The 14,468-nt window shown below is 48.4% G+C and overlaps 1 protein-coding gene across 1 annotated transcript in view; it reads left to right on the top strand.

Annotated features, from left to right (window-relative positions):
- Positions 1-14,468, top strand: part of AK8 (adenylate kinase 8) — a 176,573-nt gene that overhangs the window by 105,453 nt on the left and 56,652 nt on the right. The window lies entirely within an intron of this gene.

A 14,468-nucleotide genomic window follows, 5' to 3' on the forward strand; every position in this document is an offset into this window, starting at 1 on the left:
CCTTCCAGATACAAGTGATTCTCCTGTCTCAGCCTCCCAAGTAGCTGGGATTACAGACGCGTGCCACCACACCCAGCTAATTTTGTATTTTTAGTAGAGATGGGGTTTCACCATCTGACATTGGTCAGGCTGGTGTCAAACTCCTGACCTCAAGTGATCCACCCATCTTGGGCTCCCAAAGTGCTGGGATTACAGGCGTGAGCCACTGCTCCCAGCCCACATAGCTTCTTTGTGAGCTCATCATGCACAACAATCACTTTAAAGAAGGCAGGGGCAGGGTGTATTAACAGGTCAAGGGAGAGAATCTAGTGTTGGCTTTCTGAAGCCTGAGGGGAAAAAGGACTGTTTTACTTCCCAAGCCCAAGCACCAGTACTACAGGACCAACGCAGGGGAGGGCGCAGTGCTCAAAAGCACACCAGGAGGAATAGTCAAGAACCATTTGATTTAGGGCAGGGGTGCAAGGAAACCCTCCTCCGTTCACCACGGAGTGAAAATCACGTTCTAAAGACTAAGTAAATAATGCCAATTTAATTTATTTGACCCTAGGGCGAAGGACAGGTAGGAAGAAAAAATCTTTATTTACAACGTAGATTTAATCATATGCTGCTGTTAATCATCCTTTTGTAGTCATTGAGGGTGCATTTTCCTTCCTCCTTTCTCATCTCTGTCCCTTCCATTTCCAGCACCTTAGCTTTCAACTAAACATTTTTATGATTAACTCAGAAAGTAATTTTAGCCATAAACCTTCAAGTTCAGACACAGGCTAAGAAAGAGAAATATTCTAAAATGAATCCACCTAGCACCGGGATGACTATCAGGACTGTAATTCTGGTTCAGCTGTGATGCCAATTATAAAACACTCTAGCTGTGGTGTTGCTGTTTTTGACACCAGGAGGAAATCTTGACAGAATTATAGCCTAGAAATCAATCTGGGAATACGATACAGAAATCTATAATTCAGATATGAAAACAATCTACAAAGGCTCTTTTTTTAAGGAAGGGTCGATGAAATTAGATTAAAATAAATTTACATATATATCAATTTTATTATTAAAATATATTCACACTAGTAAATAGAGTTATTGGGGAAGGGTAAGCTACTCCGTGTATTGGACACAAAAATAGACCTCTTTGGCTTATCAGAAAACAAAGTTATTGTCTCCTTGTCAAATATAAATCTCTTCTTAGAGCTAATAAATGGATAGTGTTCAAATGCAATGTTTTGTCTGACTCCTACCTCATAAACCCATGGCACATAATACTAAATTATATTCCACTGAGCAGTATCAATCTCTTGATTCCAACATCATACAGTAAGGGAAACAAACCAAGTAATTGATCTGTCGAAAAGAAAGAGAAAAAGTTATTTGAGAACAAATAAAATGGGCTATAAAGTTTGTTAAAACGTAATAATAACAGTAAAAAAACAAAACAAAACAAAAAAGGATGAAAGAAAGAAGAAAGAAACAAAGAAAGAACTGTGTTCATGGCTGCATCCAGAAACCTGCCCTCTGCCTGGCTGTAAAATAATTCATTTCATGCGGCAAGTTTGTAGTGCAGGATTTTCTTTTAAAATTAATGCTTACTACAGAGAAAGAGTATAGGATTCTGATTGATGTTGGGAAGTTTGCCGTGTATGAAACCCACTGTTTTTTTGCATCCTCTTTTCCCTCCGTGCTGCAAGGAGGGAGGGGGCAGGGCAAGCTGTGACCTTAACCCTCCCCCACAAGGTCTTGGTCATGCTATCTCAGAAATCCTGGAAAAAGTTGTAAAAGGAGGGACCTAGATGAGTCAGTGGCAATGAAATTCAGCAAAATGGTAGCAGGGAGTTGTAATCTTGGTGGTGTTTTCTGGAGTATCTTTTTCTTTATTCATTGGACTACATTTTAGGACTCTCAGGAAACCACCCAAGAATGATATTTCTGATTAACTCATTTGGGTGCCAGGTCATTTTGTGCAAACCGGACACTACTCTATAGGTTCCTTTGAGGATGTGGTGGTTTCTGAATTTTTATGTGTTATTGTTGTTTAAATAAGATGGGTATGTGTGTCCCGCATCCAGAGGAGCCCAGAGAGGTTCAGTTGTCCCCGGAAAGGCAGTGACAGGTCTCTTCTCATTGCATATGGCTCCCCATTGGTGCCGGGTTTGTAGTTGTCGTTGTTGGCTTTTGCTAAACAGACCATCCACACAGAGACATTTCCTCCAGAAAGCCGGAGAGAACAGAGCTGCCGAGGGGAGGGAGGCTGGCAGACACCCACTCCCAGGCACAAGGGGCTGGCACTTCCGCACCCCGTGCGGCCTGCCGGGGCCAATCCTGTCCCCTTGGATCTGGAAGCTTTCTTTTTCGATTTCCAAGGGCAAAACTGCTATGGCTTTGCACAGGGCATCTCTGCTCTGCCTTTCTCGACTTCCTGTCTGCCTTTCTCTTTCTCCTTCTTCATCTTTCAGTTCGTTCTCCTTTTTTCTCTGACTGCCATGAAGCAGCCCCTCCCACTTTGTTCCCAGATCACGTCCATTGAGGACACTTCTTCCCTTACCCTCCTCCTTCTCTCTCCTGCCCCCTCCTGCTTCATAATCATCATTATCTTAACAACAAGAGTAATAATGATGATATCTGGTCTTGACTGAGTGCTAATTATGCAGTTGTTTCCTACGTGATTCCGTCCATTCAACAGCCCAGTAAAGGAGGTTTGCTCAGGTGAAAGGCTGCCGGCTTTAGAGAAGCCATGTCTTTGCCCCAGGCCACACAGCCAGGTAAGATCCATGGAAGGGGCCAGCCCTGAACCCAGCTCTTTGCTCTGAACTGTTACATTCTATCCTTTATGCAATGGGATTGCATTTATCCCTCCCTGTTGGCTAGCTGGTTTGAAGAAGACACATTTAACCTCAATTTCCTTATCTGTTAAATGGGGCAATAATCTCTACTCTTTTAACCTCACAGCACTGCTGCTCTGGAGAGTCGATGGAGGATGTGTGCATGCGGTTGACAGCTTGAAAGAGCTGTACGGATACTGTGGATGCTATGACCTGCCCTGCATGTGAGTGCCCAGAGCACCTCCTGTCAGGGCCGACTCTCATTCACATGTGTAGGGGAGAGTTTGTCTCCTCGCCTGTTCTCACATAACAAATTCCACGCTAAGCCACACATGGTGGTGCACAACTGTAGTTCCAGCTACTTGGGAGGCCGAGGTAGGAGGATTGCCAGAGCCCAGGAATCAGAGGCCGCAGTGAGCTATGATCATGCCCCTGCATCGCAGCCTGGATAACAGAAGGAGACCTTGTCTCTCTGAAAATAAATACATACATACATACATACATACATACAGCACACACAGCCCCCGAATAGGATGCTACAGATTCGTCTATATGTTAAGAAGTGTAAACACATTTACTCTGACTCTTCCCCATGTAATGTTGGATTCCTGCTCAATACAAAGAGTCTAAGATGGCAAATATTGAAGGGATGACCCTCAAAGAGTATTTGCTGCATCCACTCACTATGAGTTGGTACAAATAACTTTAAAAATAGTTTTTCTCTAATGGCGACCTGCTTGCTTTCCTTATCTATGGAAGACATTTTAAAGATGCAAGGCTTAGAAGCGGGGAAGGTAGCCTGTTCTTCTCACTGGATTGGAAGTGGGGAACGTAGCCTGTTCTTCTCATTGGGTTGGAAGTGGGGAACATAGCCTGTTCTCACTGGATTGAAACTGGGGAATGTAGCCTGTTCTTCTCACTGGCTTGGAAGTGGGGAACGTAGCCTGTTCTTCTCATTCGGTTGGAAGTGGGGAACGTAGCCTGTTCTTCTCACTGGGCTGGAAGTGGGGAATGTAGCCTGTTCTTCTCAGTGGATTGAAAGTGGGGAATGTAGCCTGTTCTTCTCAGTGGATTGAAACTGGGGAACGTAGCCTGTTCTTCTCACTGGGTTGGAAGTGGGGAACGTAGCCTGTTCTCCTCATTCGGTTGGAAGTGGGGAACGTAGCCTGTTCTTCTCACTGGGTTGGAAGTGGGGAACGTAGCCTGTTCTTCTGGTAGCAGATGGGGCGAATGACCCCGAAATAGTCAAAGACAAAATTGCCCTTTGGTTCAGGACCCCATCGAGCCAAGAAAACTGGATTTTTTTTTTTTTTCAGTTCAAACTGAAGCAAACTGGAAATTTTAAATCGGCATTTAACAACGTTGATAAAATTATTCTACTAAACGCAGTTTTGATTTTTTTGTTTCGATTATGTCAAATTTTAAATGATGGAATATGGTGGTACTTTATGAAATAGAAAACCAGATTGGCATATAGTTTATATGTCAGAGCTCCCTCATTTGACATAATTTATTTCCGTATGACAGTTGCTTTTGGGGGACAACACAGTGAAACCCTTGGATAATGACTTTGTCATTTCTAACGTGGTCCAAAGTAAAAAGGATGCTATAATTTCTTGAGAGGATGGCAGTAGGACCAAAGAAAAATTCAAATGCAAAGTAGAGAGGATTTCTTGCCCGCCCCATTCTCTCTCTCTTTCATTATCACGGGTGCTTCCAGGAAGCGCTCATATTTCTGCAGCTGATCCTTATGCGGACTATGGATAATAAACAGCCCATTAATGGAGGCCTGAACTAGGAAATGGAGTTGGAATCAGCAGCAAAATCCAGTGGCTGACGAAGGTTAATAACTCCATTACTGCAGCTCTGGGCCCGAGCCGCCCGACGAGCAGGGTGTTAGCCTTATCTTACTCCTCATTAATTGAGCTAATAGAACCCGGGTGACCCTGCCTTGCTGCCATCATCCGAGAGTTTACCAGACATGGGCTGGAATACATATCATTGACTGTGTGCGCCATGGTGCCTTTTCTTTTTGGAAGGAAGCTCTTTCCTAAAGACGAGTTTGCTGCAAGCCTCGTCCTAACAGAAGCCCCGTCCTAACAGGAGCTCCCATGCGGCCGACCGCAACAGGACCTGACATGATTCTGACTTTGTCTCAAGGGCAGTGATGCAGCAAAGGCCTGCCGTGCCCCTTCGCACCTCGAGACAGAGGTTCACTTGGGGATTGAGGTCTTTGCCTCAAATCGGGCAGCTTTGGTAGAAGTGGCCATTGTTTCCACAGTGTCTGTGGACAAGGGTGAAAAAGAAAGTGGGGCATGTGTTGGGGATGGGACCCACAGCCTTGCCTCTTCCGGGCTCTTCTCTTTCTTTAAACATTTGGCAGCCATCTCTCTTGAACCCCAAGTTTCCTTCCTTGCCCCCAGAGCTTCCTGATAGTTCACAGCCTGTTTCCCTCAGCCCTGCTTGGCTGCTCTACTGGCCAAGTGGTCTACAGGCAGCTACTTACCCTTTCTAAGCCTCAAGTCTCCTTAACCATCAAATGGAGTAATAGCCCCGCCCACCATTTGCTGGGCTAATGGATATATTTGCTGGGAAAATATGTATTGGTGAGAATGATGAACTGGAAAATACTCTATACAACTGAGATAATGTTATCAACAGATTCAAAGTTGAAATCTGAGTTTGCTACAGAGAGCCAGGCTCAGTCTGTAGCCGAGGAGGCAGCAGGGGCAAAGGAACATCGGTGTGGAGTCGAAGCACCTCATCTCTGATCTGCTTCTACTTGAGCAAGTTCTTACCTTCTCTACACCTCAGTTTCCTCGATTAAAAACCAGGGACAGTGGGATTTGGGACATCAGGTGAGAGGACTCAGTGAGCCGATGCAGGGAGGCACTGGACACAGAGCTGGCATCGACAGGGGCTCCACCTGTGTGACCATATTTATTCCTCACATATTGGGAGCTTTGTGCCTTTCTGTAGAGATCAGAGCTTCTGAGAAGTATGGTCAACCCAATTCCTCACCAAAATACCAGTGGCAAGATTTTGTGGCCGTGGCTGGCCCCTCTGAGCAGCCTGCTTCCCTTGGGCTGGCTTTGCGGGGCAGAGTTGGAGAAAGGCAGTTCCTTATCCACCAGGTGACACACGGGGCAGGAGGGACGATCTTGCAAGAAGACAAAGATGAAATCACATTCATGTCTGAGACTCCATGGAGCCAGGGGTCTAATATGGCTAATTTAAATAATTTTGGAGGCTCCAGAGCACAGAGGCTGTCCCAGGTTGTCTAGAACTTGGCCCCAAGTGTGGCTGGATAAGGGAAGTGGTTCGTGGGGGTTAGTCAATTGCCTGTAAAGGGGAATCAAGAGTTTTTCGTCACGACTTCAAAGCTGGGGGAAGAGAGCCCTGTGAATCCTTTGAGGTCAGAAGGGAGGTGGTGTCTGGGTCATCCGGCCTGCAGTTAAGAAGGAGCTGCCCCCATGGGCCTCGAGCCCAAGGTTGTGACCAGTAATGGTGGTGATAGGCCAGCAGCCCACCACCCCTGGAGTTGTAGCATTTTAATCTCTCAGTAAATAAAACTCAGAACTGGAGTGGAAAAAGGAAAGTTCTCCCATTATTTTCCTGCCTGGGGACCATTGACATTTTACCACTTATTTCCAATGTTTGTGTAAGAGGGAGTCCAGTGAGGATGATGTGGGCAAATGCGGGAGAGGCCAGTGCTGCTGCTTTCTTGGGTTAAAACTTAGTTTATGACAGCCTGTTACTAGGTATGTTGTCTGTGTTTGAGAGCATAAGAGCAATTACTTTTGAAGCAGCGACATCAAAAAATGTACATAACCTTTGAACTCTGCCTGTAGCCTCATGGATTTTTCTGAGTATAAAAATACAGTGAATTTCTGCAGAGAGAGTGCCCAGGCGACCACAGGCATGGCTCTGCTATCCCCAAGAGGCAGCCGAGGATTGGGAGGGAGCATTGCATGGTGCCTGGGGTAGGTGGGAAGAAGTTTCCGGGGAGCCATGGAGAGATGGCCTGTTCTATCAGGGAACTTAAATCTTGAGGAAGAGATAGGGTCATGCCATATAGCAAGAGCTCTGAGTGGTCTTTTCTTGGTAAGTAATTTTGCTAGTTTAAAACAGACATGAGACCAGGCACAGTGGCTCATGCCTGTAATCCCAGTACTTTGGGAGGCGGAGGCTGAGGCAGGCGGATCACTTGAGGTCGGTAGTTCGCGACCAGCCTGGCCAACATGGCGAAACCCCATCTGTACTAAAAATACAAAAATTAGCTGGGCATGGCGGTGCGCGCCTGTAATTCCAGTTACTGGAGAGGCTGAGGTGGGAGAATTGCAGTGAGCCAAGATTACGCCACTGCACTCCAGCATGGGTGATAGTAATAAAAATAAAAAAGTAAATAAAAATAAAATAAACAGACACGATAAGTCTCACTGCATTATACTGAAACTCAGTTTATTTACCACTTAAAATTTTTTCCTAAGAGCTTTCTTTTTTTTTTTTTTTTTTTTGTCGCCCCGGCTGGAGTGCAGTGGCCTGATCTCAGCTCACTGCAAGCTCCGCCTCCCAGGTTCACGCCATTCTCCTGCCTCAGCCTCCCAAGTAGCTGGGACTACAGGCGCCTGCCACCTCACCCGGCTAGTTTTTGTATTTTTAGTAGAGACGGGGTTTCACCGTGTTAGCCGGGATGGTCTCGATCTCCTGACCTCGTGATCTGCCCGTCTCGGCCTCCCAAAGTGCTGGGATTACAGGCTTGAGCCACTGCGCCTGGCCCTAAGAGCTTTCTAAGAGCCCCCCAGTGCAGCCTGCATTGCTGGTTCGACTTTCCTGCTGACTCTTGGAGGTCAGGGAGAGCTTTCCAGGGTCCCTTTGCCATCCCCTGCTCTCAGCACAGCATTCTGGGTAAAATGCCCTTTGGAGAGAAAGGGATGACTGTTCTCCATTTCCTGCTATAGTGTCTGAGAGCCTTTACAGCCAGGAAATTTCCCCTCCTGCCCAACTGATTTCTCTTTTCCTACCTTTAAGGTTTGCAACTCTTTACTGGGAAAGCGCATCTCAATTTCTTTCCCTCCTGTGGATTCCAAGCCCTTATTAGGGGCCCAGCGGGTTGTACTCAACTGGTAACAGTTCGGCCTAAGCCAGTGGTGAATAAGACGTTGGGGAAGATAAACATGCCTTCCCCGCCGCGGAAATCAGAGCTCCAAAGCAATCTCCATGCCTTGGGTGGAGAATGACAGGTGACCTTTAACAGAACAGAGCCCGGGGTAGCTGGCATTTGAATCGAGCTCTGATGGAGACGCCCCTATTTTTGGCAGGCGCGATGTTCGACCGTTCACTTAAATTTATTTCTCAGAGAAAGGCAAGAGGACAGAGACACCAAGATGACTCGGAGAAATCATATTTGTTTTTCTTTACCCATAGGGGACTTTGGGAGACATCAGAGTGTACTTCAATTTTCCATCTTCCTTAGAGGCATAACTAAAGTGCTGAACTGCTGAACTCGGCACTGTGCTTTAAAAGCTTGAGCCTCTGCCAGATTCAGGTGGCAGATGTCTAAAAGTTTGAAGCTCTTCTTCCTAAATAGCACAGAAATTATTTAATATATAAAAAAATTTTAAGAAGAGTCTTCCACAAATAGCAGTGCAGCCTTACTTTTCATGAGATTGTAAGACTCCAGGCATCGCCTCCTTGTTGGCTTTGAGATTTCTGCAGATTCCAGACCAGCCCCAACCCCCCATGAGCAGGAGGGTCAGAGCCACCCCCACCCCATGCTGGCCACCAGACAGTGTCCGTCCAGGGGCGCTGGCATTGTGCCTCCTTTTCTCTCCTGGGCCTGTCTCAGGAGCATAGATTCTAGGTCATAAGGAAGGGCTTCATGCATCCTAATAAAGGTCTGCCAGGCCAGGAACTCCTCCCACACTAGAAGCTGGAGTGGGGAGCAGGAGAAATGGGGAGCATCCAGAAGCCAAGGGAAGAGGGGGGTCCCATGCTTCCTCCCTTTCCCATCTACCACTCCCTTCTCCCCGCAACACCGTAGCACACCTGCCCACTTGCTGTTTCCTAAACACGGAATTTTTACTTATGGTGTTTCTTCTTTCAGAACATCATGGGATTTCATACAAATCTTATCTTTTTACAAGGCCTAGCTCAAATGCCACCTGCTCCAGGAAGCCTCCCCTATTGCCTCTCCTTGCCCTGCACCTCCATAAGACTTTACATATTGTTCTCGTGATGGGAAGCAGCATAATAGGACAGTGGTTATGTCCTATTATCAGAAAGAGGTTCTGAAGTCAGCAACTGAGTTGGAATCCCGGCTTTGCCATTTATGGGCTATGTGATGCTGGTCAGGGTATTTGTTACTCTGAACCACAGTTTCCTCCCATGTAACACAGCAATGATTTTATTCAGTTAGAGAACAAATATTTATGGAACATCGATTGCATGCAGGCACTACTTGAGTTCTTGGGACTCAAAAGGAAACAAAACCTAAGATGCTTCAGGTGTCTTACATTCTGGTTGGAGTGAGAAAGTCTGTAAACACCAGATGCATAATATATGGTGTGCTATGGAGAATAACACAGGATAAAGGGGAATAGGGAAGATGGACAGCTGGAAGGGAGAGGACAGGGTGATGTGTTTATAGAGGGCCATGAGGGAAGGCTGGAGAGGACAGGGTGGTTTGTTTATAGAGGGCCATCAGGGAAGGCCTTTCTGATGATGCTTGAGCAGAGGTTTAAATGGAGTAAGGGAATGAGCCATGGACAGATGTAGGGAAGAGTGGTCCAGGCCTGGAACCACAGTGCAAAGGCCCTGAAGTAGGAATGTGCCTGGCAACTCTGATCAACATCAAGGAGGCCATTGGCTATAGAGCAGGGAGACTCGCAGGTGAGGTGCGAGAGGTCACAGGAGACCGCAGACCCTGAAGGAATTGGGCTTTTCCTTGGAGTCATGTGGGAGCCACTGTGTGGGGCTTGAGCAAATGACTGATGGGATCCAGATGATGTTGTGAAAGGATACCTAGTGGGTGGAGACTGGGCTCTAGGCAGGGGGACAAGGTAGCAGCTGGGAGGCCAGGTATGGGGCTGCTGGCAGTAATCCAGGAGAGAGGTGCTGGAGGCCTGGACCAGGGTGGTAGCTGTGGAGGTGGTGAGCAGTCCTTTAAAGGTAGAATTGGTACCATTGATTTGCTATCACACTGGATGTAGGACACGTGAGAAAGAGAGGTGTTGCGGAGAGCTCCAGTGCTTGCTGGGGCAGCAGGAAGAATGGGCTGCCCTTGTGCTGACCAGAGGAGGAGGCTGGAGGAACAAGGTTGGAGAGGGACCACTAGCTCGGTTTTGGGCATAAACTTGAGATGCCTCTTAGAAATCTACTGGTTTGCTGGGGCTGCCACAGCAAGGTACCACAGACAAGATATCTTAACAGAAGTTTATTTCTTCAGAGTCCTGGAGGCTGGAAGTCCAAGATCAAGGTGCCAGCAGTATTGGTTTCTTCTGAGGCCTCTCACTGCATCCTCACATGGTCGTCTGTCTGTGCACATGTGCCCTGGGTGCCTCTCTGCGTGTCCACATTTCCTCCTCTTATAAGGACTCCAGTCAGATTGGATTGGGGTCCACCCTCTAGGGCCCTTTTAACTTAACCACCTCTTTAAAGGCCCTGTGTTCAAATACAGTCATCTTCTGAGGTTCTGGGGGTTAGGGCTTCACAGATGAATTTGAACACAATTCAACCCTAACAACATCTACACAGTATATCAAGTAGGCAGCAGGCTCTGAGTCTGGTAGTTCAGGAAGAAGAATTTGGGAATCACCAGAGTCTAACACCCAGTGAGCTCTGAAAGGCAGCCGAGCAACTCCTCTCATTGATGGTGGTGGCAGGAGCATTCTGGGGTGATGCAGTTTGGTTGTGTCCCCACCCAAATCACATCTTGAATTCCCAAGTGTTGTGGGAGGGACCTGGTGGGATGTAATTAAATCATGGGGGCGGGTCTTTCCCATGCTGTTCTCGTGACAGTGAATAAGTCTCACAAGATCTGATGGTTTTTTAAGGTGGAGTTCCCCTGCACAAGTTCTCTCTCTTTGCCTGCTGCCATCCATGTAAGATGTGACTTGCTCCTCCTTGCCTTACACCACGATCGTGAGGCCTCCCCAGGCATGTGGAAGTGTGAGTCTATTAAGCTTCTTTCCTGTATAAATTACCCGGTCTCAGGTATGTTTTTATTAGCAGTGTGAAAACGGACTGATACACAGGCTCTGAAAGGAAGCTCCATCCTAGCCTTTCCCTTCTGGTGACCTCACACCACGTGCTTGTCAGTGGCCATTCATAATGGAGCCACACTGCTATAACAAAGTGGGAGCCTTGAGGCTTTTGAAGGGAATTGCAGTCAGAACATTCTAGATGGATAGAGACCTGGTACTTCCCAGCTGACCTTCATTCTGCCTTCACATTTCAATCAAGTGACACCTTAGGGTTTGTTTCTTTACAACAGGCTCCCTTTCAGTCCATCAAGGACCCCTTAATGGCCTTATTGAGAGCCTATGGTAGGGGCTTAAGCATATAAAGATGGAGGATTGGACAATCCAGGGAGGGTGACACAGTTTCATAAACAGAATCTCCTAAAAACATCCAGAGAAGGCTGCCATGTGCAGGATTCCTGGGCCATTCTGTTGACAGGGACATAATTCTCGGAGTATAAGCGTGACCACCATCTACCACAGCACCTTCCTCCATAATCTCTGTCTCCTGTGGGCAGGAGTGCCAGGCCCTGGGCTGTGCACCTGGCCTACCTCTTCCCTCCTGGTCCTTCCAGCAAGACTCAGGAAAGGGTGCATCACCCGAACCTTTCAGCTGAGGAAACTGAGGTTCCGAGAGGCTGAGTGTCTTGCCCACATCACACAGCACATCGTGGCAGTGGAGACGGACTCAGACTGAGACGGGGTCCCTGGACTCCTGTGCTCTGAACCGCTGAGCGCAGAGTCTTCAGAACACCCTGGCACTACGTCCACACCTGCCCTGCTGGCTTCCCAGAGGCTTCCTGCGGCCCCCTCCTCAGCCAGACCCTCCCCTTTCCTGTGCTGCCTTTGCCCAGGCTTTGCCCAGCTGCTCCCTCCGCACTGAGATGAGGTGGGGAAAGTGTCTCCCTGATGGGGGAGGCCCACCCCCGCTGGGCCTGAGAGAAGGTGTAACCCCATGCCAGGGGGTCCATCATGCACTTAGCACCTGCTTCCAGAGCCCACTGGGGTCCTGGCTCCAGGGGCTGGGGGTCAACAGGGAGCAAGACCGCCCCACACTGAGTCACGGGGCTCCCCTTGAAAGGGCCAACCCATTGCGCTCTTCCCGACTTTGCCTCAGTCTCGATCTCCGCCTAGCCCGCTGCCCACCACGCTGCCCCAGGTCTCTGTTGAAACGGGACCCGCTTGCCAGCCGATTCAGTCCCGGAAGTCACCGCTGACCCTCACGCGGGCTGCTCGTGTTACAGCCAGGGCAGGACGCGTGTGCAAGTCCCGGGTCATCGCCGTGCTCCCAGCCCGCTCCTCGGCAGGGTGTCCCCTCGCCCCCGCCCCAGCCCCTACCCCAGCCAGGGTTCTGGGCTCTTTTTTCATCCTGAGATTCATAGCCATGAAAGTCAAACCCAGAGGCGCCTGGACGCCATCGAGCCGCGGTCCTCATGGCACTGAGGAAGCGGCAGAGGCCCAGGGAAGCTGAGCGCCGAGGGGTGGCCCTTGGCGAGGGGCTGGGCCTCCGGCCCAGGCTGGCGGGGGCTGCTGTTTGTTTCCGCTTTCACTTTTAAGCGCCACGTTCTTTTTGCGCATCCCAGCACCCAGGCGAGGGGCACGGGTGTGATCCCCCCAGGCCTTCCCCTGGTTCCGTTTCCCTCCCTAGCCCCGTCCTTGCGATGGGTGGGGACAGTGGGCTGTGACAATGGATCGCGACTGCCGTTTTTACCTGGCGGACGTGGCCCCCGAATTCGCTTTAACCAGATGCCCCTCTTCGCTTGGAGCCCTGGGAGCAGTCCCCTTCTCCTCTCAACAATAATTAGCCTTGTAAGACTAATGGAGGAAATCGTGTCTAATTACCCTGTTGAAGGCCCAATTATGCGATTAACATTCGTGGCTATAAGCTAATGATGAGAAGAGCCTCTCATTTGCATAGCATTAAGTTAATTGCTGGCAAGCGGAGGGGCGGACAAGGCGGTGATGGCAGGATTCTCTTTCTGAAAGGATACTAATGACCAGAGAGGACGAGCCACCTGACAGCTTTATTAATTAACAGCGATCTGATTACCTACCAGGAATGGCAAGTGGCCTCGCTGAAAGATTCGGCATTTGAGAAATGAGAGATGGGAGCCCTCACTGCCGAAGTTTCTTCCCCACGCTTTGCTGGCTTAGAGGCAAGCTCATGACCGCCTTGAAAAGCCATTTTAGACAAATCTTCCTTTGCATTCTTGCTGGAGCCTTTCTCTTATGCCCTTCCTTGGACATTTGCTCATTCACTCCCTCTCCCATGCACTCACCCCACCCATAGTGACTGCGCTCCTCCTGCTTGCGACGCTGGGAACAGGCAGCACAGCCTAAGGTCCCTCCCGGGAAAGTGTTCAGAGAGGGTTCCATTCTGGGAGAGGCCCCCACTTTCCTCAGAGATTTCAGATTCGAGTCAGCCTTGCTGCTGGCAAATGTCAGCAGAGAATTTCAGAGCTTGAGGAATCCTTAGAGAGCATCAGTTCAAGTCTCTTACCCGGAAAAAAAAAAGGGGGCCCAGAGAGGCTAAGAGTCTGGAGCTCAAGATGCCCACCAGGCAGTAGCAGGGCAGAATGGTACCTGGACTGAGCAGGACGGCTCCTCTTCAGTCTCTCTTTTATCCCCCTCTGGCCGACTGTATTTGGAGATTTTGACTTTGCCTTGGGAACCCCTGTCCTTTCCCACAGTGCCTGCCCGGCCCCCCTCCCATTTCCCCTCCTAGCACTTACTTGCCCCTGGCTCTCCTCCCAGCCTGTTTCCCCCCATGCGGGCAGGAACTGTATTGCACTCACTCTAATAAGCAGATGATTGGATCAATTAAGGAACCCTTACGGTGGTGTGGCTGGGGCTCATTTTCCAGTGGGTTTTAAAACATGGAGATTTTTAACGACAAGTAAAATCTTGCATATATCCTTCTGTAACTTGCTTTTTCACTTAATAAAATATTATGGACATCTTTCCCTATCACTGCATAAAGATATAACTCACTGGGTGTTTGCATAGCATGAGACTGTCCAGATGTATTATAATGTATTTAAATACCTTCCATTAGCAGACATTTGTTTCCTATTTTTTTCTATTACAATGCAACAACTGGTATTCATTTGTATATACACACATATGCATTTGTATTTGTTCTTGCATTCGTTTTGATCATTTCCCTAGGGAAAATTCATAGACATGAAATTGCTGATCCAAAAGGCATAAACAATTAAAAAGTTGGCCAGCACGGTGGCTTACGCCTGTAATCTCAGCCCTTTGGGAGGCCAAAGGTGGGCAGATCACCAGAGGTCAGGAGTTGAGACCAGCCTGACTAACATGGAGAAACCCCGTCTCTACTAAAAAAATACAGAATTAGCCGGGCGTGGTGGCACATGCCTGTAATCCCAGCTACTTGGGAGACTGAGGC

The sequence above is a fragment of the Colobus angolensis genome, unplaced genomic scaffold (assembly GCF_000951035.1).
Source record: "Colobus angolensis palliatus isolate OR3802 unplaced genomic scaffold, Cang.pa_1.0 Scaffold9, whole genome shotgun sequence".
Classification (NCBI taxonomy): Eukaryota; Metazoa; Chordata; class Mammalia; order Primates; family Cercopithecidae; genus Colobus; species Colobus angolensis.